Here is a 27,214-nt window from a genome sequence, read left to right on the forward strand (position 1 = left end):
GGTAAACTGGACTTCCATGGCAAACTAGACTTCCATGGTAAACTAGACTTCCATGGTAAACTAGACTTCCATGGTAAACTGGACTTCCATGGTAAACTGGACTGCCATGGTAAACTAGACTTCCATGGTAAACTAGACTTCCATGGTAAACTAGACTTCCATGGTAAACTAGACTTCCATGGTCAACTGGACTTCCATGGTAAACTAGACTTCCATGGTAAACTAGACTTCCATGGTAAACTGTACATCCATGGTAAACTAGACTTCCATGGTAAACTAGACTTCCATGGTAAACTAGACTGCCATGGTTAACTGGACTTCCATGGTAAACTGGACTTCCTTGGTAAACTGGACTTCCATGGTAAACTGGACTTCCATGGTAAACTGGACTGCCATGGTAAACTAGACTTCCATGGTTAACTGGACTTCCATGGTAAACTAGACTTCCATGGTAAACTGGACTTCCATGGTAAACTAGACTTCCATGGTAAACTAGACTTCCATGGTAAACTGGACTGCCATGGTAAACTAGACTTCCATGGTTAACTGGACTTCCATGGTAAACTAGACTTCCATGGTAAACTGGACTTCCATGGTAAACTGGACTTCCATGGTAAACTAGACTTCCATGGTAAACTGGACTTCCATGGTAAACTAGACTTCCATGGTAAACTAGACTTCCATGGTAAACTGGACTTCCATGGTAAACTGGACTTCCATGGTAAACTAGACTTCCATGGTAAACTAGACTTCCATGGTAAACTAGACTTCCATGGTAAACTAGACTTCCATGGTCAACTGGACTTCCATGGTAAACCAGACTTCCATGGTAAACTAGACTTCCATGGTAAACTGTACATCCATGGTAAACTAGACTTCCATGGTAAACTAGACTTCCATGGTAAACTAGACTGCCATGGTTAACTGGACTTCCATGGTAAACTGGACTTCCTTGGTAAACTGGACTTCCATGGTAAACTGGACTTCCATGGTAAACTAGACTTCCATGGCAAACTGGACTGCCATGGTAAACTAGACTTCCATGGTCAACTGGACTTCCATGGTAAACTAGACTTCCATGGAAAACTGGACTGCCATGGTAAACTAGACTTCCATGGTCAACTGGACTTCCATGGTAAACTAGACTTCCATTGTAAACTAGACTTCCATGGTAAACTGGACTTCCATGGTAAACTAGACTTCCATGGTAAACTAGACTGCCATGGTAAACTAGACTTCCATGGTTAACTGGACTTCCATGGTAAACTAGACTTCCATGGTAAACTGGACTTCCATGGTAAACTGGACTTCCATGGTAAACTAGACTTCCATGGTAAACTGGACTTCCATGGTAAACTAGACTTCCATGGTAAACTGGACTTCCATGGTAAACTGGACTTCCATGGTAAACTAGACTTCCATGGTAAACTGGACTGCCATGGTAAACTAGACTTCCATGGTAAACTAGACTTCCATGGGAAAATAGACTTCCATGGTAAACTGGACTGCCCTGCCATGGTAAACTAGACTTCCATGGTTAACTGGACTTCCATGGTAAACTGGACTTCCATGGTAAACTGGACTTCCATGGTAAACTAGACTTCCATGGTAAACTGGACTTCCATGGTAAACTGGACTTCCATGGTAAACTAGACTTCCATGGTAAACTAGACTTCAATGGTAAACTAGACTTCCATGGTAAACTGGCTGCCATGGTAAACTAGACTTCCATGGTTAACTGGACTTCCATGGTAAACTGGACTTCCATGGTAAACTGGACTTCTATGGTAAACTAGACTTCCATGGTAAACTAGACTTCCATGGTAAACTAGACTTCCATGGTAAACTGGACTTCCATGGTAAACTGGACTTCCATGCTAAACTGGACTTCCATGGTAAATTAGACTTCCATGGTAAACTAGACTTCCATGGTAAACTAGACTTCCATGGTAAACTGGACTGCCATGGTAAACTAGACTTCCATGGTTAACTGGACTTCCATGGTAAACTAGACTTCCATGGTAAACTGGACTTCAATGGTAAACTAGACTTTCATGGTAAACTAGACTTCCATGGTAAACTAGACTTCCATGGTAAACTAGACTTCCATCGTAAACTAGACTTCCATGGTAAACTGGACTGCCATGGTAAACTAGACTTCCATGGTTAACTGGACTTCCATGGTAAACTAGACTTCCATGGTAAACTGGACTTCCATGGTAAACTAGACTTCCATGGTAAACTAGACTTCCATGGTAAACTGGACTGCCATGGTAAACTAGACTTCCATGGTTAACTGGACTTCCATGGTAAACTAGACTTCCATGGTAAACTGGACTTCCATGGTAAACTGGACTTCCATGGTAAACTAGACTTCCATGGTAAACTGGACTTCCATGGTAAACTAGACTTCCATGGTAAACTAGACTTCCATGGTAAACTGGGCTGCCATGGTAAACTAGACTTCCATGGTCAACTGGACTGCCATGGTAAACTAGACTTCCATGGTTAACTGGACTTCCATGGTAAACTAGACTTCCATGGTAAACTGGACTTCCATGGTAAACTGGACTTCCATGGTAAACTAGACTTCCATGGTAAACTGGACTTCCATGGTAAACTAGATTTCCATGGTAAACTAGAATTCCATGGTAAACTAGACTTCCATGGTAAACTGGACTTCCATGGTAAACTGGACTGCCATGGTAAACTAGACTTCCATGGTAAACTAGACTTCCATGGTAAAGTAGACTTCCATGGTAAACTAGACTTCCATGGTAAACTAGACTTCCATGGTAAACTAGACTGCCATGGTAAACTAGACTTCCATGGTAAACTGGACTTCCATGGTAAACTGGACTTCCATGGTAAACTAGACTTCCATGGTAAACTAGACTTCCATGGTAAACTAGACTTCCATGGTAAACTAGACTTCCATGGTTAACTGGACTTCCATGGTAAACTAGACTTCCATGGTAAACTGGACTTCCATGGTAAACTGGACTTCCATGGTAAACTGGACTTCCATGGTAAACTGGACAACCATGGTAAACTAGACTTCCATGATAAACTAGACTTCCATGGTAAACTGGACTTCCATGGTAAACTGGACTTCCATGGTAAACTAGACTTCCATGGTTAACTGGACTTCCATGGTAAACTGGACTTCCTTGGTAAACTGGACTTCCATGGTAAACTGGACTTCCATGGTAAACTAGACTTCCATGGCAAACTGGACTGCCATGGTAAACTAGACTTCCATGGTCAACTGGACTTCCATGGTAAACTAGACTTCCATTGTAAACTAGACTTCCATGGTAAACTGGACTTCCATGGTAAACTAGACTTCCATGGTAAACTAGACTTCCATGGTAAACTAGACTGCCATGGTAAACTATACTTCCATGGTTAACTGGACTTCCATGGTAAACTAGACTTCCATGGTAAACTGGACTTCCATGGTAAACTGGACTTCCATGGTAAACTAGACTTCCATGGTAAACTGGACTTCCATGGTAAACTAGACTTCCATGGTAAACTGGACTTCCATGGTAAACTAGACTTCCATGGTAAACTAGACTTCCATGGTAAACTAGACTTCCATGGTTAACTGGACTTCCATGGTAAACTGGACTTCCATGGTAAACTGGACTTCCATGGTAAACTAGACTTCCATCGTAAACTAGACTTCCATGGTAAACTAGACTTCCATGGTTAACTGGACTTCCATGGTAAACTAGACTTCCATGGTAAACTGGACTTCCATGGTAAACTGGACTTCCATGGTAAACTAGACTTCCATGGTTAACTGGACTTCCATGGTAAACTGGACTTCCATGGTAAACTAGACTTCCATGGTAAACTAGACTTCCATGGTAAACTGGACTGCCATGGTAAACTAGACTTCCATGGTTAACTGGACTTCCATGGTAAACTGGACTTCCATGGTAAACTGGACTTCCATGGTAAACTAGACTTCCATGTTAAACTGGACTTCCATGGTAAACTAGACTTCCATGGTAAACTAGACTTCCATGGTAAACTAGACTTCCATGGTTAACTGGACTTCCATGGTAAACTAGACTTCCATGGTAAACTGGACTTCCATGGTAAACTGGACTTCCTTGGTAAACTGGACTTCCATGGTAAACTAGACTTCCATGGTAAACTAGACTTCCATGGTAAACTAGACTTCCATGGTAAACTAGACTTCCATGGTAAACTAGACTGCCATGGTAAACTGGACTTCCATGGTAAACTAGACTTCCATGGTAAACTGGACTTCCATGGTAAACTGGACTTCCATGGTAAACTGGACTTCTATGGTAAACTAGACTTCCATGGTAAACTAGACTTCCATGGTTAACTGGACTTCCATGGTAAACTAGACTTCCATGGTAAACTAGACTTCCATGGTAAACTGGACTTCCATGGTAAACTAGACTTCCATGGTAAACTAGACTTCCATGGTAAACTAGACTACCATGGTAAACTAGACTTCCATGGTTAACTGGACTTCCATGGTAAACTAGACTTCCATGGTTAACTGGACTTCCATGGTAAACTAGACTTCCATGGTAAACTGGACTTCCATGGTAAACTGGACTTCCATGGTAAACTGGACTTCTATGGTAAACTAGACTTCCATGGTTAACTGGACTTCCATGGTAAACCTGACTTCCATGGTAAACTAGACTTCCATGGTAAACTAGACTTCCATGGTAAACCTGACTTCCATGGTAAACTAGACTTCCATGGTAAACTAGACTTCCATGGTAAACTAGACTTCCATGGTAAACTGGACTGCCGTGGTAAACTAGACTTCCATGGTTAACTGGACTTCCATGGTAAACTAGACTTCCATGGTAAACTGGACTTCCATGGTAAACTGGACTTCCATGGTAAACTAGACTTCCATGGTAAACTGGACTTCCATGGTAAACTAGACTTCCATGGTAAACTAAACTTCCATGGTAAACTGGACTGCCATGCTAAACTAGACTTCCATGGCAAACTGGACTGCCATGGTAAACTAGACTTCCATGGTCAACTGGACTTCCATGGTAAACTAGACTTCCATGGTAAACTAGACTTCCATGGTAAGCTAGACTTCCATGGTAAACTGGACTGCCATGGTAAACTAGACTTCCATGGTTAACTGGACTTCCATGGTAAACTAGACTTCCATGGTAAACTGGACTTCCATGGTAAACTGGACTTCCATGGTAAACTAGACTTCCATGGTAAACTAGACTTCGATGGTTAACTGGACTTCCATGGTAAACTAGACTTCCATGGTAAACTAGACTTCCATGGTAAACTAGACTTCCATGGTAAACTAGACTTCCATGGTAAACTGGACTTCCATGGTAAACTAGACTTCCATGGCAAACTGGACTGCCATGGTAAACTAGACTTCCATGGTCAACTGGACTTCCATGGTAAACTAGACTTCCATGGTAAACTAGACTTCCATGGTAAACTGGACTTCCATGGTAAACTGGACTTCCATGGTAAACTGGACTTCCATGGTAAACTGGACAGCCATGGTAAACTAGACTTCCATGGTCAACTGGACTTCCATGGTAAACTGGACTTCCTTGGTAAACTGGACTTCCATGGTAAACTGGACTTCCATGGTAAACTAGACTTCCATGGCAAACTGGACTGCCATGGTAAACTAGACTTCCATGGTCAACTGGACTTCCATGGTAAACTAGACTTCCATTGTAAACTAGACTTCCATGGTAAACTGGACTTCCATGGTAAACTAGACTTCCATGGTAAACTAGACTTCCATGGTAAACTAGACTGCCATGGTAAACTATACTTCCATGGTTAACTGGACTTCCATGGTAAACTAGACTTCCATGGTAAACTGGACTTCCATGGTAAACTGGACTTCCATGGTAAACTAGACTTCCATGGTAAACTGGACTTCCATGGTAAACTAGACTTCCATGGTAAACTGGACTTCCATGGTAAACTAGACTTCCATGGTAAACTAGACTTCCATGGTAAACTAGACTTCCATGGTTAACTGGACTTCCATGGTAAACTGGACTTCCATGGTAAACTGGACTTCCATGGTAAACTAGACTTCCATCGTAAACTAGACTTCCATGGTAAACTAGACTTCCATGGTTAACTGGACTTCCATGGTAAACTAGACTTCCATGGTAAACTGGACTTCCATGGTAAACTGGACTTCCATGGTAAACTAGACTTCCATGGTTAACTGGACTTCCATGGTAAACTGGACTTCCATGGTAAACTAGACTTCCATGGTAAACTAGACTTCCATGGTAAACTGGACTGCCATGGTAAACTAGACTTCCATGGTTAACTGGACTTCCATGGTAAACTGGACTTCCATGGTAAACTGGACTTCCATGGTAAACTAGACTTCCATGTTAAACTGGACTTCCATGGTAAACTAGACTTCCATGGTAAACTAGACTTCCATGGTAAACTAGACTTCCATGGTTAACTGGACTTCCATGGTAAACTAGACTTCCATGGTAAACTGGACTTCCATGGTAAACTGGACTTCCTTGGTAAACTGGACTTCCATGGTAAACTGGACTTCCATGGTAAACTAGACTTCCATGGTAAACTAGACTTCCATGGTAAACTAGACTTCCATGGTAAACTAGACTTCCATGGTAAACTAGACTGCCATGGTAAACTGGACTTCCATGGTAAACTAGACTTCCATGGTAAACTGGACTTCCATGGTAAACTGGACTTCCATGGTAAACTGGACTTCTATGGTAAACTAGACTTCCATGGTAAACTAGACTTCCATGGTTAACTGGACTTCCATGGTAAACTAGACTTCCATGGTAAACTAGACTTCCATGGTAAACTGGACTTCCATGGTAAACTAGACTTCCATGGTAAACTAGACTTCCATGGTAAACTAGACTACCATGGTAAACTAGACTTCCATGGTTAACTGGACTTCCATGGTAAACTAGACTTCCATGGTTAACTGGACTTCCATGGTAAACTAGACTTCCATGGTAAACTGGACTTCCATGGTAAACTGGACTTCCATGGTAAACTGGACTTCTATGGTAAACTAGACTTCCATGGTTAACTGGACTTCCATGGTAAACCTGACTTCCATGGTAAACTAGACTTCCATGGTAAACTAGACTTCCATGGTAAACCTGACTTCCATGGTAAACTAGACTTCCATGGTAAACTAGACTTCCATGGTAAACTAGACTTCCATGGTAAACTGGACTGCCGTGGTAAACTAGACTTCCATGGTTAACTGGACTTCCATGGTAAACTAGACTTCCATGGTAAACTGGACTTCCATGGTAAACTGGACTTCCATGGTAAACTAGACTTCCATGGTAAACTGGACTTCCATGGTAAACTAGACTTCCATGGTAAACTAAACTTCCATGGTAAACTGGACTGCCATGCTAAACTAGACTTCCATGGCAAACTGGACTGCCATGGTAAACTAGACTTCCATGGTCAACTGGACTTCCATGGTAAACTAGACTTCCATGGTAAACTAGACTTCCATGGTAAGCTAGACTTCCATGGTAAACTGGACTGCCATGGTAAACTAGACTTCCATGGTTAACTGGACTTCCATGGTAAACTAGACTTCCATGGTAAACTGGACTTCCATGGTAAACTGGACTTCCATGGTAAACTAGACTTCCATGGTAAACTAGACTTCGATGGTTAACTGGACTTCCATGGTAAACTAGACTTCCATGGTAAACTAGACTTCCATGGTAAACTAGACTTCCATGGTAAACTAGACTTCCATGGTAAACTGGACTTCCATGGTAAACTAGACTTCCATGGCAAACTGGACTGCCATGGTAAACTAGACTTCCATGGTCAACTGGACTTCCATGGTAAACTAGACTTCCATGGTAAACTAGACTTCCATGGTAAACTGGACTTCCATGGTAAACTGGACTTCCATGGTAAACTGGACTTCCATGGTAAACTGGACAGCCATGGTAAACTAGACTTCCATGGTCAACTGGACTTCCATGGTAAACTAGACTTCCATGGTAAACTGGACTTCCATGGTAAACTAGACTTCCATGGTAAACTAGACTTCCATGGTAAACTAGACTTCCATGGCAAACTGGACTGCCATGGTAAACTAGACTTCCATGGTCAACTGGACTTCCATGGTAAACTAGACTTCCATGGTAAACTAGACTTCCATGGTAAACTAGACTTCCATGGTAAACTAGACTTCCATGGTAAACTGGACTGCCATGGTAAACTAGACTTCCATGGTTAACTGGACTTCCATGGTAAACTAGACTTCCATGGTAAACTGGACTTCCATGGTAAACTGGACTTCCATGGTAAACTAGACTTCCATGGTAAACTAGACTTCCATGGTTAACTGGACTTCCATGGTAAACTAGACTTCCATGGTAAACTGGACTTCCATGGTAAACTAGACTTCCATGGTAAACTAGACTTCCATGGTAAACTGGACTTCCATGGTAAACTAGACTTCCATGGTAAACTGGACTTCCATGGTAAACTAGACTTCCATGGTAAACTAGACTTCCATGGTAAACTAGACTTCCATGGTAAACTGGACTGCCATGGTAAACTAGACTTCCATGGTTAACTGGACTTCCATGGTAAACTGGACTTCCATGGTAAACTGGACTTCCATGGTAAACTGGACTGCCATGGTAAACTAGACTTCCATGGTCAACTGGACTTCCATGGTAAACTAGACTTCCATGGTAAACTAGACTTCCATGGTAAACTAGACTTCCATGGTAAACTGGACTTCCATGGTAAACTAGACTTCCATGGTAAACTGGACTGCAATGGTAAACTAGACTTCCATGGTAAACTAGACTTCCATGGTAAACCTGACTTCCATGGTAAACTAGACTTCCATGGTAAACTAGACTTCCATGGTAAACTAGACTTCCATGGTAAACTGGACTGCCATGGTAAACTAGACTTCCATGGTTAACTGGACTTCCATGGTAAACTGGACTTCCATGGTAAACTGGACTTCCATGGTAAACTAGACTTCCATGGTAAACTAGACTTCCATGGTAAACTGGACTTCCATGGTAAACTAGACTTCCATGGTAAACTAGACTTCCATGGTAAACTGGACTGCCATGGTAAACTAGACTTCCATGGCAAACTGGACTGCCATGGTAAACTAGACTTCCATGGTCAACTGGACTTCCATGGTAAACTAGACTTCCATGGTAAACTAGACTTCCATGGTAAACTGGACTTCCATGGTAAACTAGACTTCCATGGTAAACTAGACTTCCATGGTAAACTGGACTGCCATGGTAAACTAGACTTCCATGGCAAACTGGACTGCCATGGTAAACTAGACTTCCATGGTAAACTGGACTGCCATGGTAAACTAGACTTCCATGGTTAACTGGACTTCCATGGTAAACTAGACTTCCATGGTAAACTGGACTTCCATGGTAAACTAGACTTCCATGGTAAACTAGACTTCCATGGTAAACTGGACTTCCATGGTAAACTAGACTTCCATGGTAAACTAGACTTCCATGGTAAACTAGACTTCCATGGTAAACTGGACTTCCATGGCAAACTGGACTGCCATGGTAAACTAGACTTCCATGGTCAAATGGACTTCCATGGTAAACTAGACTTCCATGGTAAACTAGACTTCCATGGTAAACTGGACTTCCATGGTAAACTAGACTTCCATGGTAAACTGGACTTCCATGGTAAACTAGACTTCCATGGTAAACTGGACTTCCATGGTAAACTAGACTTCCATGGTAAACTAGACTTCCATGGTAAACTAGACTTCCATGGTAAACTGGACTGCCATGGTAAACAAGACTTCCATGGTCAACTGGACTTCCATGGTAAACTAGACTTCCATGGTAAACTAGACTTCCATGGTAAACTGGACTTCCATGGTAAACCTGACTTCCATGGTAAACTAGACTTCCATGGTAAACTAGACTTCCATGGTAAACTGGACTTCCATGGTAAACTAGACTTCCATGGTAAACTGGACTGCCATGGTAAACTAGACTTCCATGGTTAACTGGACTTCCATGGTAAACTGGACTTCCATGGTAAACTAGACTTCCATGGTTAACTGGACTTCCATGGTAAACTAGACTTCATTGGTAAACTGGACTTCCATGGTAAACTGGACTTCCATGGTAAACTAGACTTCCATGGTAAACTAGACTTCCATGGTTAACTGGACTTCCATGGTAAACTAGACTTCCATGGTAAACTGGACTTCCATGGTAAACTAGACTTCCATGGTAAACTAGACTTCCATGGTAAACTGGACTTCCATGGTAAACTAGACTTCCATGGTAAACTAGACTTCCATGGTAAACTAGACTTCCATGGTAAACTGGACTGCCATGGTAAACTAGACTTCCATGGTTAAATGGACTTCCATGGTAAACTGGACTTCCATGGTAAACTGGACTTCCATGGTAAACTAGACTTTCATGGCAAACTGGACTGCCATGGTAAACTAGACTTCCATGGTCAACTGGACTTCCATGGTAAACTAGACTTCCATGGTAAACTAGACTTCCATGGTAAACTAGACTTCCATGGTAAACTGGACTTCCATGGTAAACTAGACTTCCATGGTAAACTGGACTGCAATGGTAAACTAGACTTCCATGGTAAACTAGACTTCCATGGTAAACCTGACTTCCATGGTAAACTAGACTTCCATGGTAAACTAGACTTCCATGGTAAACTAGACTTCCATGGTAAACTGGACTGCCATGGTAAACTAGACTTCCATGGTTAACTGGACTTCCATGGTAAACTGGACATCCATGGTAAACTAGACTTCCATGGTAAACTAGACTTCCATGGTAAACTAGACTTCCATGGTAAACTGGACTGCCATGGTAAACTAGACTTCCATGGTTAACTGGACTTCCATGGTAAACTGGACATCCATGGTAAACTAGACTTCCATGGTAAACTAGACTTCCATGGTAAACTAGACTTCCATGGTAAACTGGACTGCCATGGTAAACAAGACTTCCATGGTCAACTGGACTTCCATGGTAAACTGGACTTCTATGGTAAACTAGACTTCCATGGTAAACTAGACTTCCATGGTAAACTAGACTTCCATGGTAAACTGGACTGCCATGGTAAACTAGACTTCCATGGTTAACTGGACTTCCATGGTAAACTGGACATCCATGGTAAACTAGACTTCCATGGTAAACTAGACTTCCATGGTAAACTAGACTTCCATGGTAAACTGGACTGCCATGGTAAACAAGACTTCCATGGTCAACTGGACTTCCATGGTAAACTGGACTTCTATGGTAAACTAGACTTCCATGGTAAACTAGACTTCCATGGTTAACTGGACTTCCATGGTAAACTAGACTTCCATGGTAAACTGGACTTCCATGGTAAACTAGACTTCCATGGTAAACTAGACTTCCATGGTAAACTAGACTACCATGGTAAACTAGACTTCCATGGTTAACTGGACTTCCATGGTAAACTAGACTTCCATGGTTAACTGGACTTCCATGGTAAACTAGACTTCCATGGTAAACTGGACTTCCATGGTAAACTGGACTTCCATGGTAAACTGGACTTCTATGGTAAACTAGACTTCCATGGTTAACTGGACTTCCATGGTAAACCTGACTTCCATGGTAAACTAGACTTCCATGGTAAACTAGACTTCCATGGTAAACCTGACTTCCATGGTAAACTAGACTTCCATGGTAAACTAGACTTCCATGGTAAACTAGACTTCCATGGTAAACTGGACTGCCGTGGTAAACTAGACTTCCATGGTTAACTGGACTTCCATGGTAAACTAGACTTCCATGGTAAACTGGACTTCCATGGTAAACTGGACTTCCATGGTAAACTAGACTTCCATGGTAAACTGGACTTCCATGGTAAACTAGACTTCCATGGTAAACTAAACTTCCATGGTAAACTGGACTGCCATGCTAAACTAGACTTCCATGGCAAACTGGACTGCCATGGTAAACTAGACTTCCATGGTCAACTGGACTTCCATGGTAAACTAGACTTCCATGGTAAACTAGACTTCCATGGTAAGCTAGACTTCCATGGTAAACTGGACTGCCATGGTAAACTAGACTTCCATGGTTAACTGGACTTCCATGGTAAACTAGACTTCCATGGTAAACTGGACTTCCATGGTAAACTGGACTTCCATGGTAAACTAGACTTCCATGGTAAACTAGACTTCGATGGTTAACTGGACTTCCATGGTAAACTAGACTTCCATGGTAAACTAGACTTCCATGGTAAACTAGACTTCCATGGTAAACTAGACTTCCATGGTAAACTGGACTTCCATGGTAAACTAGACTTCCATGGCAAACTGGACTGCCATGGTAAACTAGACTTCCATGGTCAACTGGACTTCCATGGTAAACTAGACTTCCATGGTAAACTAGACTTCCATGGTAAACTGGACTTCCATGGTAAACTGGACTTCCATGGTAAACTGGACTTCCATGGTAAACTGGACAGCCATGGTAAACTAGACTTCCATGGTCAACTGGACTTCCATGGTAAACTAGACTTCCATGGTAAACTAGACTTCCATGGTAAACTGGACTTCCATGGTAAACTGGACTTCCATGGTAAACTAGACTTCCATGGTAAACTAGACTTCCATGGTAAACTAGACTTCCATGGCAAACTGGACTGCCATGGTAAACTAGACTTCCATGGTCAACTGGACTTCCATGGTAAACTAGACTTCCATGGTAAACTAGACTTCCATGGTAAACTAGACTTCCATGGTAAACTAGACTTCCATGGTAAACTGGACTGCCATGGTAAACTAGACTTCCATGGTTAACTGGACTTCCATGGTAAACTAGACTTCCATGGTAAACTGGACTTCCATGGTAAACTGGACTTCCATGGTAAACTAGACTTCCATGGTAAACTAGACTTCCATGGTTAACTGGACTTCCATGGTAAACTAGACTTCCATGGTAAACTGGACTTCCATGGTAAACTAGACTTCCATGGTAAACTAGACTTCCATGGTAAACTGGACTTCCATGGTAAACTAGACTTCCATGGTAAACTAGACTTCCATGGTAAACTAGACTTCCATGGTAAACTGGACTTCCATGGCAAACTGGACTGCCATGGTTAAACTAGACTTCCATGGTCAACTGGACTTCCATGGTAAACTAGACTTCCATGGTAAACTAGACTTCCATGGTAAACTAGACTTCCATGGTAAACTGGACTGCCATGGTAAACTAGACTTCCATGGTTAACTGGACTTCCATGGTAAACTGGACTTCCATGGTAAACTGGACTTCCATGGTAAACTGGACTGCCATGGTAAACTAGACTTCCATGGTCAACTGGACTTCCATGGTAAACTAGACTTCCATGGTAAACTAGACTTCCATGGTAAACTAGACTTCCATGGTAAACTGGACTTCCATGGTAAACTAGACTTCCATGGTAAACTGGACTGCAATGGTAAACTAGACTTCCATGGTAAACTAGACTTCCATGGTAAACCTGACTTCCATGGTAAACTAGACTTCCATGGTAAACTAGACTTCCATGGTAAACTAGACTTCCATGGTAAACTGGACTGCCATGGTAAACTAGACTTCCATGGTTAACTGGACTTCCATGGTAAACTGGACTTCCATGGTAAACTGGACTTCCATGGTAAACTAGACTTCCATGGTAAACTAGACTTCCATGGTAAACTGGACTTCCATGGTAAACTAGACTTCCATGGTAAACTAGACTTCCATGGTAAACTGGACTGCCATGGTAAACTAGACTTCCATGGCAAACTGGACTGCCATGGTAAACTAGACTTCCATGGTCAACTGGACTTCCATGGTAAACTAGACTTCCATGGTAAACTAGACTTCCATGGTAAACTGGACTTCCATGGTAAACTAGACTTCCATGGTAAACTAGACTTCCATGGTAAACTGGACTGCCATGGTAAACTAGACTTCCATGGCAAACTGGACTGCCATGGTAAACTAGACTTCCATGGTAAACTGGACTGCCATGGTAAACTAGACTTCCATGGTTAACTGGACTTCCATGGTAAACTAGACTTCCATGGTAAACTGGACTTCCATGGTAAACTGGACTTCCATGGTAAACTAGACTTCCATGGTAAACTAGACTTCCATGGTAAACTGGACTTCCATGGTAAACTAGACTTCCATGGTAAACTAGACTTCCATGGTAAACTGGACTGCCATGGTAAACTAGACTTCCATGGCAAACTGGACTGCCATGGTAAACTAGACTTCCATGGTAAACTGGACTGCCATGGTAAACTAGACTTCCATGGTTAACTGGACTTCCATGGTAAACTAGACTTCCATGGTAAACTGGACTTCCATGGTAAACTGGACTTCCATGGTAAACTAGACTTCCATGGTAAACTAGACTTCCATGGTAAACTGGACTTCCATGGTAAACTAGACTTCCATGGTAAACTAGACTTCCATGGTAAACTAGACTTCCATGGTAAACTGGACTTCCATGGCAAACTGGACTGCCATGGTAAACTAGACTTCCATGGTCAAATGGACTTCCATGGTAAACTAGACTTCCATGGTAAACTAGACTTCCATGGTAAACTGGACTTCCATGGTAAACTAGACTTCCATGGTAAACTGGACTTCCATGGTAAACTAGACTTCCATGGTAAACTGGACTTCCATGGTAAACTAGACTTCCATGGTAAACTAGACTTCCATGGTAAACTAGACTTCCATGGTAAACTGGACTGCCATGGTAAACAAGACTTCCATGGTCAACTGGACTTCCATGGTAAACTAGACTTCCATGGTAAACTAGACTTCCATGGTAAACTAGACTTCCATGGTTAACTGGACTTCCATGGTAAACCTGACTTCCATGGTAAACTAGACTTCCATGGTAAACTAGACTTCCATGGTAAACTGGACTTCCATGGTAAACTAGACTTCCATGGTAAACTGGACTGCCATGGTAAACTAGACTTCCATGGTTAACTGGACTTCCATGGTAAACTAGACTTCATTGGTAAACTGGACTTCCATGGTAAACTGGACTTCCATGGTAAACTAGACTTCCATGGTAAACTAGACTTCCATGGTTAACTGGACTTCCATGGTAAACTAGACTTCCATGGTAAACTGGACTTCCATGGTAAACTAGACTTCCATGGTAAACTAGACTTCCATGGTAAACTGGACTTCCATGGTAAACTAGACTTCCATGGTAAACTAGACTTCCATGGTAAACTAGACTTCCATGGTAAACTGGACTGCCATGGTAAACTAGACTTCCATGGTTAAATGGACTTCCATGGTAAACTGGACTTCCATGGTAAACTGGACTTCCATGGTAAACTAGACTTTCATGGCAAACTGGACTGCCATGGTAAACTAGACTTCCATGGTCAACTGGACTTCCATGGTAAACTAGACTTCCATGGTAAACTAGACTTCCATGGTAAACTAGACTTCCATGGTAAACTGGACTTCCATGGTAAACTAGACTTCCATGGTAAACTGGACTGCAATGGTAAACTAGACTTCCATGGTAAACTAGACTTCCATGGTAAACCTGACTTCCATGGTAAACTAGACTTCCATGGTAAACTAGACTTCCATGGTAAACTAGACTTCCATGGTAAACTGGACTGCCATGGTAAACTAGACTTCCATGGTTAACTGGACTTCCATGGTAAACTGGACATCCATGGTAAACTAGACTTCCATGGTAAACTAGACTTCCATGGTAAACTAGACTTCCATGGTAAACTGGACTGCCATGGTAAACAAGACTTCCATGGTCAACTGGACTTCCATGGTAAACTAGACTTCCATGGTAAACTAGACTTCCATGGTAAACTAGACTTCCATGGTTAACTGGACTTCCATGGTAAACCTGACTTCCATGGTAAACTAGACTTCCATGGTAAACTAGACTTCCATGGTAAACTGGACTTCCATGGTAAACTAGACTTCCATGGTAAACTGGACTGCCATGGTAAACTAGACTTCCATGGTTAACTGGACTTCCATGGTAAACTGGACTTCCATGGTAAACTGGACTTCCATGGTAAACTAGACTTCCATGGTAAACTAGACTTCCATGGTTAACTGGACTTCCATGGTAAACTAGACTTCCATGGTAAACTGGACTTCCATGGTAAACTAGACTTCCATGGTAAACTAGACTTCCATGGTAAACTGGACTTCCATGGCAAACTGGACTGCCATGGTAAACTAGACTTCCATGGTCAACTGGACTTCCATGGTAAACTAGACTTCCATGGTAAACTAGACTTCCATGGTAAACTGGACTGCCATGGTAAACTAGACTTCCATGGTTAAATGGACTTCCATGGTAAACTGGACTTCCATGGTAAATTGGACTTCCATGGTAAACTAGACTTTCATGGCAAACTGGACTGCCATGGTAAACTAGACTTCCATGGTCAACTGGACTTCCATGGTAAACTAGACTTCCATGGTAAACTAGACTTCCATGGTAAACTAGACTTCCATGGTAAACTGGACTTCCATGGTAAACTAGACTTCCATGGTAAACTGGACTGCAATGGTAAACTAGACTTCCATGGTAAACTAGACTTCCATGGTAAACCTGACTTCCATGGTAAACTAGACTTCCATGGTAAACTAGACTTCCATGGTAAACTAGACTTCCATGGTAAACTGGACTGCCATGGTAAACTAGACTTCCATGGTTAACTGGACTTCCATGGTAAACTGGACATCCATGGTAAACTGGACTTCCATGGTAAACTAGACTTCCATGGTAAACTAGACTTCCATGGTAAACTGGACTTCCATGGTAAACTAGACTTCCATGGTAAACTAGACTTCCATGGTAAACTGGACTGCCATGGTAAACTAGACTTCCATGGCAAACTGGACTGCCATGGTAAACTAGACTTCCATGGTCAACTGGACTTCCATGGTAAACTAGACTTCCATGGTAAACTAGACTTCCATGGTAAACTGGACTTCTATGGTAAACTAGACTTCCATGGTAAACTAGACTTCCATGGTAAACTGGACTGTGATGGTAAACTAGACTTCCATGGTAAACTAGACTTCCATGGTAAACTAGACTTCCATGGTAAACTGGACTTCCATGGCAAACTGGACTGCCATGGTAAACTAGACTTCCATGGTCAAATGGACTTCCATGGTAAACTAGACTTCCATGGTAAACTAGACTTCCATGGTAAACTGGACTTCCATGGTAAACTAGACTTCCATGGTAAACTGGACTTCCATGGTAAACTAGACTTCCATGGTAAACTGGACTTCCATGGTAAACTAGACTTCCATGGTAAACTAGACTTCCATGGTAAACTAGACTTCCATGGTAAACTGGACTGCCATGGTAAACTAGACTTCCATGGTCAACTGGACTTCCATGGTAAACTAGACTTCCATGGTAAACTAGACTTCCATGGTAAACTAGACTTCCATGGTTAACTGGACTTCCATGGTAAACCTGACTTCCATGGTAAACTAGACTTCCATGGTAAACTAGACTTCCATGGTAAACCTGACTTCCATGGTAAACTAGACTTCCATGGTAAACTAGACTTCCATGGTAAACTGGACTGCCATGGTAAACTAGACTTCCACGGTTAACTGGACTTCCATGGTAAACTGGACTTCCATGGTAAACTAGACTTCCATGGTAAACTAGACTTCCATGGTAAACTGGACTTCCATGGCAAACTGGACTGCCATGGTAAACTAGACTTCCATGGTAAACTAGACTTCCATGGTAAACTAGACTTCCATGGTAAACTAGACTTCCATGGTAAACTAGACTTCCATGGTAAACTAGACTTCCATGGTAAACTAGACTTCCATGGCAAACTGGACTGCCATGGTAAACTAGACTTCCATGGTAAACTAGACTTCCATGGTAAACTAGACTTCCATGGTTAACTGGACTTCCATGGTAAACCTGACTTCCATGGTAAACTAGACTTCCATGGTAAACTAGACTTCCATGGTAAACCTGACTTCCATGGTAAACTAGACTTCCATGGTAAACTAGACTTCCATGGTAAACTAGATTTCCATGGTAAACTAGACTTCCATGGTAAACTGGACTGCCGTGGTAAACTAGACTTCCATGGTTAACTGGACTTCCATGGTAAACTAGACTTCCATGGTAAACTGGACTTCCATGGTAAACTGGACTTCCATGGTAAACTAGACTTCCATGGTAAACTGGACTTCCATGGTGAACTAGACTTCCATGGTAAACTAGACTTCCATGGTAAACTAGACTTCCATGGTAAACTGGACTGCCATGCTAAACTAGACTTCCATGGTCAACTGGACTTCCATGGTAAACTAGACTTCCATGGTAAACTAGACTTCCATGGTAAACTGAACTTCCATGGTAAACTAGACTTCCATGGTAAACTAGACTTCCATGGTTAACTGGACTTCCATGGTAAACTAGACTTCCATGGTAAACTAGAATTCCATGGTAAACTAGACTTCCATGGTAAACTGGACTTCCATGGTAAACTAGACTTCCATGGTAAACTAGACTTCCATGGTAAACTAGACTTCCATGGTAAACTGGACTTCCATGGTAAACTAGACTTCTATGGCAAACTGGACTGCCATGGTAAACTAGACTTCCATGGTAAACTAGACTTCCATGGTAAACTAGACTTCCATGGTAAACTAGACTGCCATGGTAAACTAGACTTCCATGGTAAACTGGACTTCCATGGTAAACTGGACTTCCATGGTAAACTAGACTTCCATGGCAAACTGGACTGCCATGGTAAACTAGACTTCCATGGTCAACTGGACTTCCATGGTAAACTAGACTTCCATGGTAAACTAGACTTCCATGGTAAACTGGACTTCCATGGTAAACTAGACTTCCATGGTAAACTAGACTTCCATGGTAAACTGGACTTCCATGGTAAACTAGACTTCCATGGTAAACTGGACTTCCATGGTAAACTAGACTTCCATGGTAAACTAGACTTCCATGGTAAACTAGACTTCCATGGTAAACTGGACTGCCATGGTAAACTAGACTTCCATGGCAAACTGGACTGCCATGGTAAACTAGACTTCCATGGTCAACTGGACTTCCATGGTAAACTAGACTTCCATGGTAAACTAGACTTCCATGGTAAACTGGACTGCCATGGTAAACTAGACTTCCATGGTAAACTAGACTTCCATGGTTAACTGGACTTCCATGGTAAACTAGACTTCCATGGTAAACTGGACTTCCATGGTAAACTAGACTTCCATGGTAAACTAAACTTCCATGGTAAACTAGACTTCCATGGTAAACTAGACTTCCATGGTAAACTGGACTTCCATGGTAAACTAGACTTCCATGGTAAACTAGACTTCCATGGTAAACTAGACTTCCATGGAAAACTGGACTGCCATGGTAAACTAGACTTCCATGGTCAACTGGACTTCCATGGTAAACTAGACTTCCGTGGCAAACTGGACTGCCATGGTAAACTAGACTTCCATGGTTAACTGGACTTCCATGGTAAACTAGACTTCCATGGTAAACTGGACTTCCATGGTAAACTGGACTTCCATGGTAAACTGGACTTCCATGGTTAACTGGACTTCCATGGTAAACTAGACTTCCATGGTCAGGGGTCAGCAACCAAACTAAAAATAATGTTTTTTTCTAAATCGGCAAACCCCCCTCCGCCTCAATATGTCAAGAGCTGCACTGCAGTTCATTAAAGAGTCGCGAGCGGCTCCGGAGCCGCGGGTTGCCCACCCAACCTTGACGAATGTTTTCAAGTTGTGATGACCTCCTTCGGTGAACGTGCCCGTGGCTTGACGAGGCTGCCTCGTTAGGTTTGTCCACGCGATGGCGCTGCTGCTGCGCTGAGCTGGTAATTTATATTGTGCACGCACTCTGGACACCAGGTGGTGCTGGTGGATCGAGATCCATGAGAGCATCGTGGCCATGCACGTTCAGACAGGGTCCGCGACCTGTGCCTGCCCCCTTGTGTCAATCCACTGCTGAATGAGGGCCTCTTCACGCCGTGCGTGTGTCCTGGGGGTGTGTGTGTCGGGAGCGGTGGTGTAGCGGTTAGCGCACGGCGCTTTGCAACTGGCAAACCCCGGTTCGATTCCCGCTCACGGCCAACACCGGTGACGATTATCTGAACCGGTCCTGGGCCTCCCTTAGGTCGACTTAGCCTTAAATGAGTACCTGGTGCGGTGTGTAAACATCGCCACTGGCGAGACAAAGGCGGCCAGGCGTGGTGTTGGCCACCCACCCCCTCGTGTGCCGTTCCGGCCTTCATAGGTGCTTGCTAACAGCACTTGCCCCTACAGTCTGTTAAGGCTATACGGGGGATTTTTGTCTTTGTTTGGGGCGTGGGGGGGGGGGATTTATTTAATCATACTTCACCATGCGGTTTCGTGGTGGTTGTTAAAAGTGGGGAGCTGTGGATGTGGGAGCATAGACGTGCAATACAGCAATGCTATTTTGCTGCCATTCTCTGTTGACCACCACGTAACCCGACAGCCACCCGAGTCAAGGGATTTACTTGAGTCGGGGTGTGTCCGGGGTCAGAGGACCCGGAAAATAATTCGATAGCCGGCACACCACATTCCACTATGACTCTCGCGATGGCAGGCGGCTATGACCAGCCACGTGCCTATTCCAGTCTACCAGCGACCAGGAAAATACTGCGCGAGATATCAAGTCCGGCTCATGATAACTGGGTTGTGCGCGCTGCATGGTATACCCCATCTAAGCGCTTTCCAGCAAAGCCGTAAATATGCTCAAAATGTCCCCCCCCCCCCCCAATATATTGCTATAAAATAGATTTCTGTTTATATGATTGTGGTTATGGTTGTACTTTATTAATCCCTAATCTCTGCCGTTACATACAATGAAACAAGAAAAGGTAAAAAAGAGCAATGTAATACAATACACTATTAGACATTATTGTAAAACATATAAAAACGTCCATCGTATGTGGGAGTGAATTTTTAAATATTTTGGGCAGGAAATTCGTTTTCAAGTTTAGATTTTTTCTGGGGGGGGGGGGACACCCCCAGACCCCCTGGAAGATTTGGTCCCCCCCAATGTTGACTCCATGGCTACGGCCTTGCTTTCCAGGGACTGAGCCCTTTGCTTAGCGTCCGAGATCGGACGAGGCCAGAGCGCATCCCCGGCTGATTCTGCCAACGACGCCTGTCGAACGTCAGTGGGACAAGAAATTCCACGACTGTGTATTTCACCGTGGCTTTCAAGCCAAAGCACAAATTCGTGGAAACTCATTGCCCGTGGGCGCAGAGGTCGTCATCTGTCCTGGATTGGCAGAGTATGGCACTACAGTACAGCAAGTGGGTTGATTGGTTTAAATTTTCACGGGGATTTAGTGTTTTTTGTACCTCCCTTGCAGGCGTGGGCTTTCTCCCTGTAGTCCGGGTTACTCCCACACGTATAAACACTTATTTAACGGAGTTGTCCAAAGATCCTCATGTAGGACCGCAGAGCTTGGGAAATTGTTAGCGCTGGTTTCTGGCTGATTTTCCACCTGCCTGCCTCTAAATTATCCCTCTATCTGATCATTAACAAAAACTGCACGTGACAAATTCTATATTTGTATATTATTTTGCATCTTTGAAGCAGATATACGATAAACTTGCAAGTGATTTCTCGTCGGTGAGCGTCATTTTTATTTTTTATTTCTCCAAACACATCACTTCGGTTGATTGGATTTGTGTAATTAGCTGTCACATTTTAATGGGCTGCTATCTGCTGCTGTTCTCTTTTCCCACTGCTCAGGTTGCAACACCAGCCAGGTCTAGTTTCATTCTTAACGGCTCTGCATCCGTGCAGCATTGCGATATTGCAACACGGTTCTTATGGTCGGTCACATATTAAGGGCGGTCGGAGTCTTAATGTCCTGAGGCCTTTACAAGTTTAAGGGCAATGAGTGACCGAGTGCCCATATATATATCCCAGCACCGTTTTGTCACCTAACGCATAACCCATTTAACCCCTTGCCATAAAGCGTTGACCCTAAAACCCCACAACACCGTATGACATGTAACCCTAACTCCTAGCTACGCGCCATCATTCATTAATGGAATTGGCCGAACCACCCCAATGTGAGGCTCTCCTGCAAAAAAAAGATATTGTTCGGCTACGTGCCATTGTTATCTTATGCACAAACACAGGCATAAAGGGCATTTGAAATGATTGTCTATTTGTTTTCAGGATCTGGTTTAGAATACCGTATGTATGTATGTGGTGTCAAAAGTGGAAACACCTATTTTCTAAATCAGACTCGCTCACGTGGTTGGTTGACCTCAACATTGTCCATTAAATGTAGTTCCTATTTATATTCGTGATTTACAAAAAAAATCTGATGAGATAATGGAGCTGTAACTCTTAAAATCAGTTGCCTTTCCCATTTTTTTTTTAAATATGAGGACGATTGAGGCATCATTCCACGACACACGAATTTTATTTCAGTGTAAACATTAGGGGCAGATAGGGGCATATAAGGCCCTTAATTTTTTTAATTGAAAGCTTTCGTGACTGCAGGGATTCATATTATTGGTTCTTTCGGTAAAGTCAGGTAGAAGGGAAACAATAAAATAATATATTTTTATTATTTTATTGTTTCCTTTCTGCGTGACTTTCAGGTATTAAAAGAACCTTCCTGGATCAGATGATACAAATGGCCACCGTCAAATAAGCGAAATCAGTCGTTGAAACAAAATTAAGGGATTCATATTCTTGGATCTTTCGGTAAAGTCACGTAGAAGGGAAACAATAAAATAATATATTTTTATTATAAAATATTTTTATTATTTCATTGTGACTTTACCGAAAGAACCAAGACTATGAATCCCTTAATTTTGTTCCAACGACTGATTTCGTTTATTTGATGGTGGCCATTTGTATCATCTGATCCAGGAAGGTTCTTTTAATACCTGAAATGCCAGTGGTTGCTTCTTTCACACGTGACATTTGGAACCCTGTCATCTTAATTTTTGTGGATGCTGTATGTGAATGTCTCTCTGCTAGAGAGATCTGCGAAAAAATTGCTTCGCAATTGCTTTGCAATTTAAAAAATAATCATTCTCGCTCTATCAAGCGTTTTTGTTTCATCTTGCCAAGGGCAGGCATTTGTCATTAACTAATCATAAACCTTTCCCCATTCCTACTCTCGTGCTGCCATTGTCTATTATGCTATCTTCATCGCTACTGTCTTTCAAATCCACTCTTTTATTTGACCAACTTCCGTTCGGTGAATGTGTTAACTTGTTTGGAAAATCGATATCACGGATTAGAATACATCCATGCGACCTTCCCCCCCCAAAAAAAACTGATGATTCTCGCGAACAGGTTAGACGTTTCCACCGAAGATATAAGTTGTCCAATACAGCACATGCACTGTATTTGGGAGCGAGGGAATTAATGTTTCGTCTGAGAATCACGTGGCGTACTCTATTCGACCACACTTATGAGGGCCCTATCGTGAAAAAAATAAAACGACGGGCAACGGATCTCATCCAATCGCAAATTACGTGGCGACGCTACTGCTGCTGCTGCGACTGCGTTGGCTGTTGTGCACAAGCACAATTCGGAAAGATATCACAACAAGTTCGTTAATAAAAAAAAAACACTCTGGCCTTGAAAGGAAACATTATCGAGTATTTGACGTTTCAAGCAGTGGTCCTTCATAAAACGTAAAACCATCCAATCATAGGCCGTTAGAATCAGTACGCTAATGTGATATTAACATAGCCACTTCCGTGCCCTCATCGAGGAGGCCGCTCTCCTATCTTACAGTTACATGCTAATTTCTCACATTAACATGCTAATATCTCACATTAACATAGCCACTTCCATGCCCTCGTCTTGGAGGCTGCTCTCCTACCTTACAGTTACATGCTAATTTCTCACATCAACATCACCAGCCCCGGCCACTTCTTTATGACCCTTGGGCTGCACCCAGTCAAAACATTTTTAACCGGTCTGCCTCAGCAGCAGACAATGCTTTCCCACCTGATGACGGACGCTTGTGCTGCGCCCGAAACGTCGTGATTTGTTTTGTTTTATTTTATACCTACGTGACTTTACCGAAAGAACCAAAGAGTAATATACACGTGGCGAATCCCATACAAAGACAAAGACCCCTTGTATAGCCTTAACTGACTGTTGGGGCAAGTGCTGTTAGCGAGTAGCACCTATGAAGGCCGGAAACGGCACACGAGGGGGTGGGGGGCCAACACCACGCCCAGCCGCCTTTGTCTCCCCAGTGGCGATGTTTACACACCGCACCAGGTACTCATTTTAGGCTGAATCGACCCAGGGGAGGCCCAGGACGGGTTCAGATAATCGTCACTGGTGTTGGCCGTGAGCGGGAATCGAACTCGGGTCACCGGGTTCGCATACTTGTCAACCCTTTATCAGTGCCCTACCTTATTACAGACCAATTCAGACCGTATTGGTCACCCGGTGCCCTTATACATCTCAACGTCCCATCACAAGGGAGAAACACAAACAAATAGACAAAAACATTTTTGCCCGGATTGAAACGGCTGTACGCCGCATGGAACTGAAAACTCAATTTCCCTGTACAAGAATACGGGTAAACCGTATGGGTTGACAGCTGTGGGTTCGTAGCTCAGCGTGCCTACGCTACACTACCGCTCCCCACATCCCATCCATGCAGATATAAAGAAGGACGCTTTGTTAAAGCAACGCATTAATCAGAGCACACGACGCCACTGGTGACCGTTAACGATGGAACAATTCCGCGTTGGGAAACGGAATGTAATTGTACCCAATGTATTGGAGTAAAAAAAAAAAACACCCGAGCGATTTTGATAATGCTGCGTTAGAGAAACAATGCGATATAGAACAATATGTTGTATATGGTTAGTTTCTAAGTCCGCTTGTCCTGGTGAGGGTCGCGGCGGCAGCGTGTTGTGTAGTGGCGGTCCAGATCTCCTTTTGCCTGGCGACAGACTCCATCACTGCATTACTTGACACCACTATACACTACTACACCACTAAACACTACTACACTATACATGACTATGCACTACTACATTATATACTACTATACATTACGATACACTACACTATACACTACTATAGACAGGACTCTAGCTCTTCCTGGGGAATTCCCAGGCATTCCCAGGTCAGCCGAGCGACGTCGTCCCACCGCCAGCGTGACCCCTGGGCAGGCGCCGAGGTCTTCACCCAGTGAGCTCTCCGCATAATTCGCCTCCCATCGAGTGCGACGCTGAAGCCGTTTCGGTTCCTCCCCAACTCGGGCCCTCGAGAATCCAATTTGTGTGTATTTATGTTTGCACGTTGAACTTCATTCGCACCGAACGTAGCCATCCGTGCTACTCGGAGGTTGCGGGGGTGAGGACAACAAACTAAACACAAAAATCAGTGATATATAGAAAAAAAGTGTTTTCAATCAAGATTTAAAAGTGTATAGCTTCAGCGGCTTCCTTATATCGGAAGGAAGAACATTCCAGACGGCCGCGGAGGCGCATCTGAAAGAGCGCGATGAAGTGACCATCTTTGTTCGATGGTTTAGCCAAAAGCCGCTTGGAGGACGACCGGTGTTCGCGTGATATATTAACTCGTTCCACGCTACACGCGCCCGATGATTGTCAAACACGTCCCGCGTGCCGCGCTGAGCAATTAAATAACGCTGTCTGCGTTTAAACAGCCGATCCAAATCAAGATGTCATTGTGCGTGTGTGTGCACGCGTTTCACGTGTGCGTGTGTACAGGTGTTCCTCGCGTGTGTGCACGTGTTCCACGTGTGTGTGTGTACATGTGCTCCACGTGTGCGTGTGTACAGGTGTACCGTGTGTGCGCACGTGTTCCACATGTGCATGTGTACAGGTGTTCCACGTGTTCCACGCGTGTGTGTGTGTGTGTGTGCACGTGTTCCACGTGTGTGCGTGTTTCATGTGTTCCACATGACGCAGACAGCGTTAATTTCCTTAGCGCGTCACGTTGGGACGTGTTTAACAATCATCGGGAGCGTGCAGCGTGGAACGAGTGAATGTGTATTTGAATGAGATTTGTAAATTGGCAAACGCAGAAAGACGTAGGGTGGTGACTCGCAAGGACTGGAGTTTGGGAAACCCCTGTGGATACAGGTAGAAAAATGACACAACCCTCTTTGTCGGTTACTATTATTTACTCCAGCCCATGGCAATATATTCAGGAGGTAAATGGCAATGTCGAGGTCTGCCAGCCACGAGAGAGAGGGCTTCAGGAGAGTTCGTTCGTGATGTGTTGCTACTCCTCCTCCATTGATGGAGCAGCAGACTTCGGTGGCTCACCACGTGGTCCAGAGCTCCGGTTGCATGGCCACAATCGCACGAAGGAGATGTGCGCAGGGCCCGCTGGGTGCCCCGATGCTGTTGATGGTTGCACCACCACAGGCGTCTTCGAGGAGGAATGCCAAAGCCGGAGGGGGGGGGGGGGTTGCGATGTTTTGGTCTCGAGCGAGGAGGGATATGGTAGGACCCTTCTCAAGGTGGTCCCATTAAACGTCGCCTTAAGCCCAACCGGTAACGTCGCCTCAGCGAATTGGATGTCGTTAATTTGAATCTCTAAACTAAACTGCATTTGAGCAGTTAAGGGCCCACTGAGCTATATAGGTCTTTTTCAGAAGTGACATTGGCCACAAATGATAGCTCAACGAAGTGGCTTATCGTCGTGTGGACATTCATAATAGCAACCAAATGCTCTAAACGCACGTTGTTGATACTAAATGTGGAGGGAGGGAAAAACCAGAGGACCGGGAGAAAAATCCATGCGAGCACGGAGAAAGACATGCAAACTCCAAAAATACAGCAGGCGTCAGGGTCAGGGTCAGGATCGAACCCACGACCTCCTGTATACCAGGCGAGGTAGTTAACATCTCGCCACCTTGACTATGCACGCCACGGGAAGGGGAGCGCAGTCAAAGGATAGAATGCATTGAAAAATATAATTGGAACGGCAAAGGGAAGAGAGAAGAAGATAAATCGTGGGAAATTAGAAGAAAGGGATGAAAAAGAAATGGGGGGAAAACGCGACCAAATGGTTAAGAAAGATGAAGATATCGAGGAAGAGGCCACAT

Source organism: Petromyzon marinus, chromosome 14 (assembly GCF_048934315.1).
Source record: "Petromyzon marinus isolate PM22_M1 ecotype Great Lakes invasive population chromosome 14, UKy_Petmar_22M1.pri1.0, whole genome shotgun sequence".
Taxonomy (NCBI): Eukaryota; Metazoa; Chordata; class Hyperoartia; order Petromyzontiformes; family Petromyzontidae; genus Petromyzon; species Petromyzon marinus.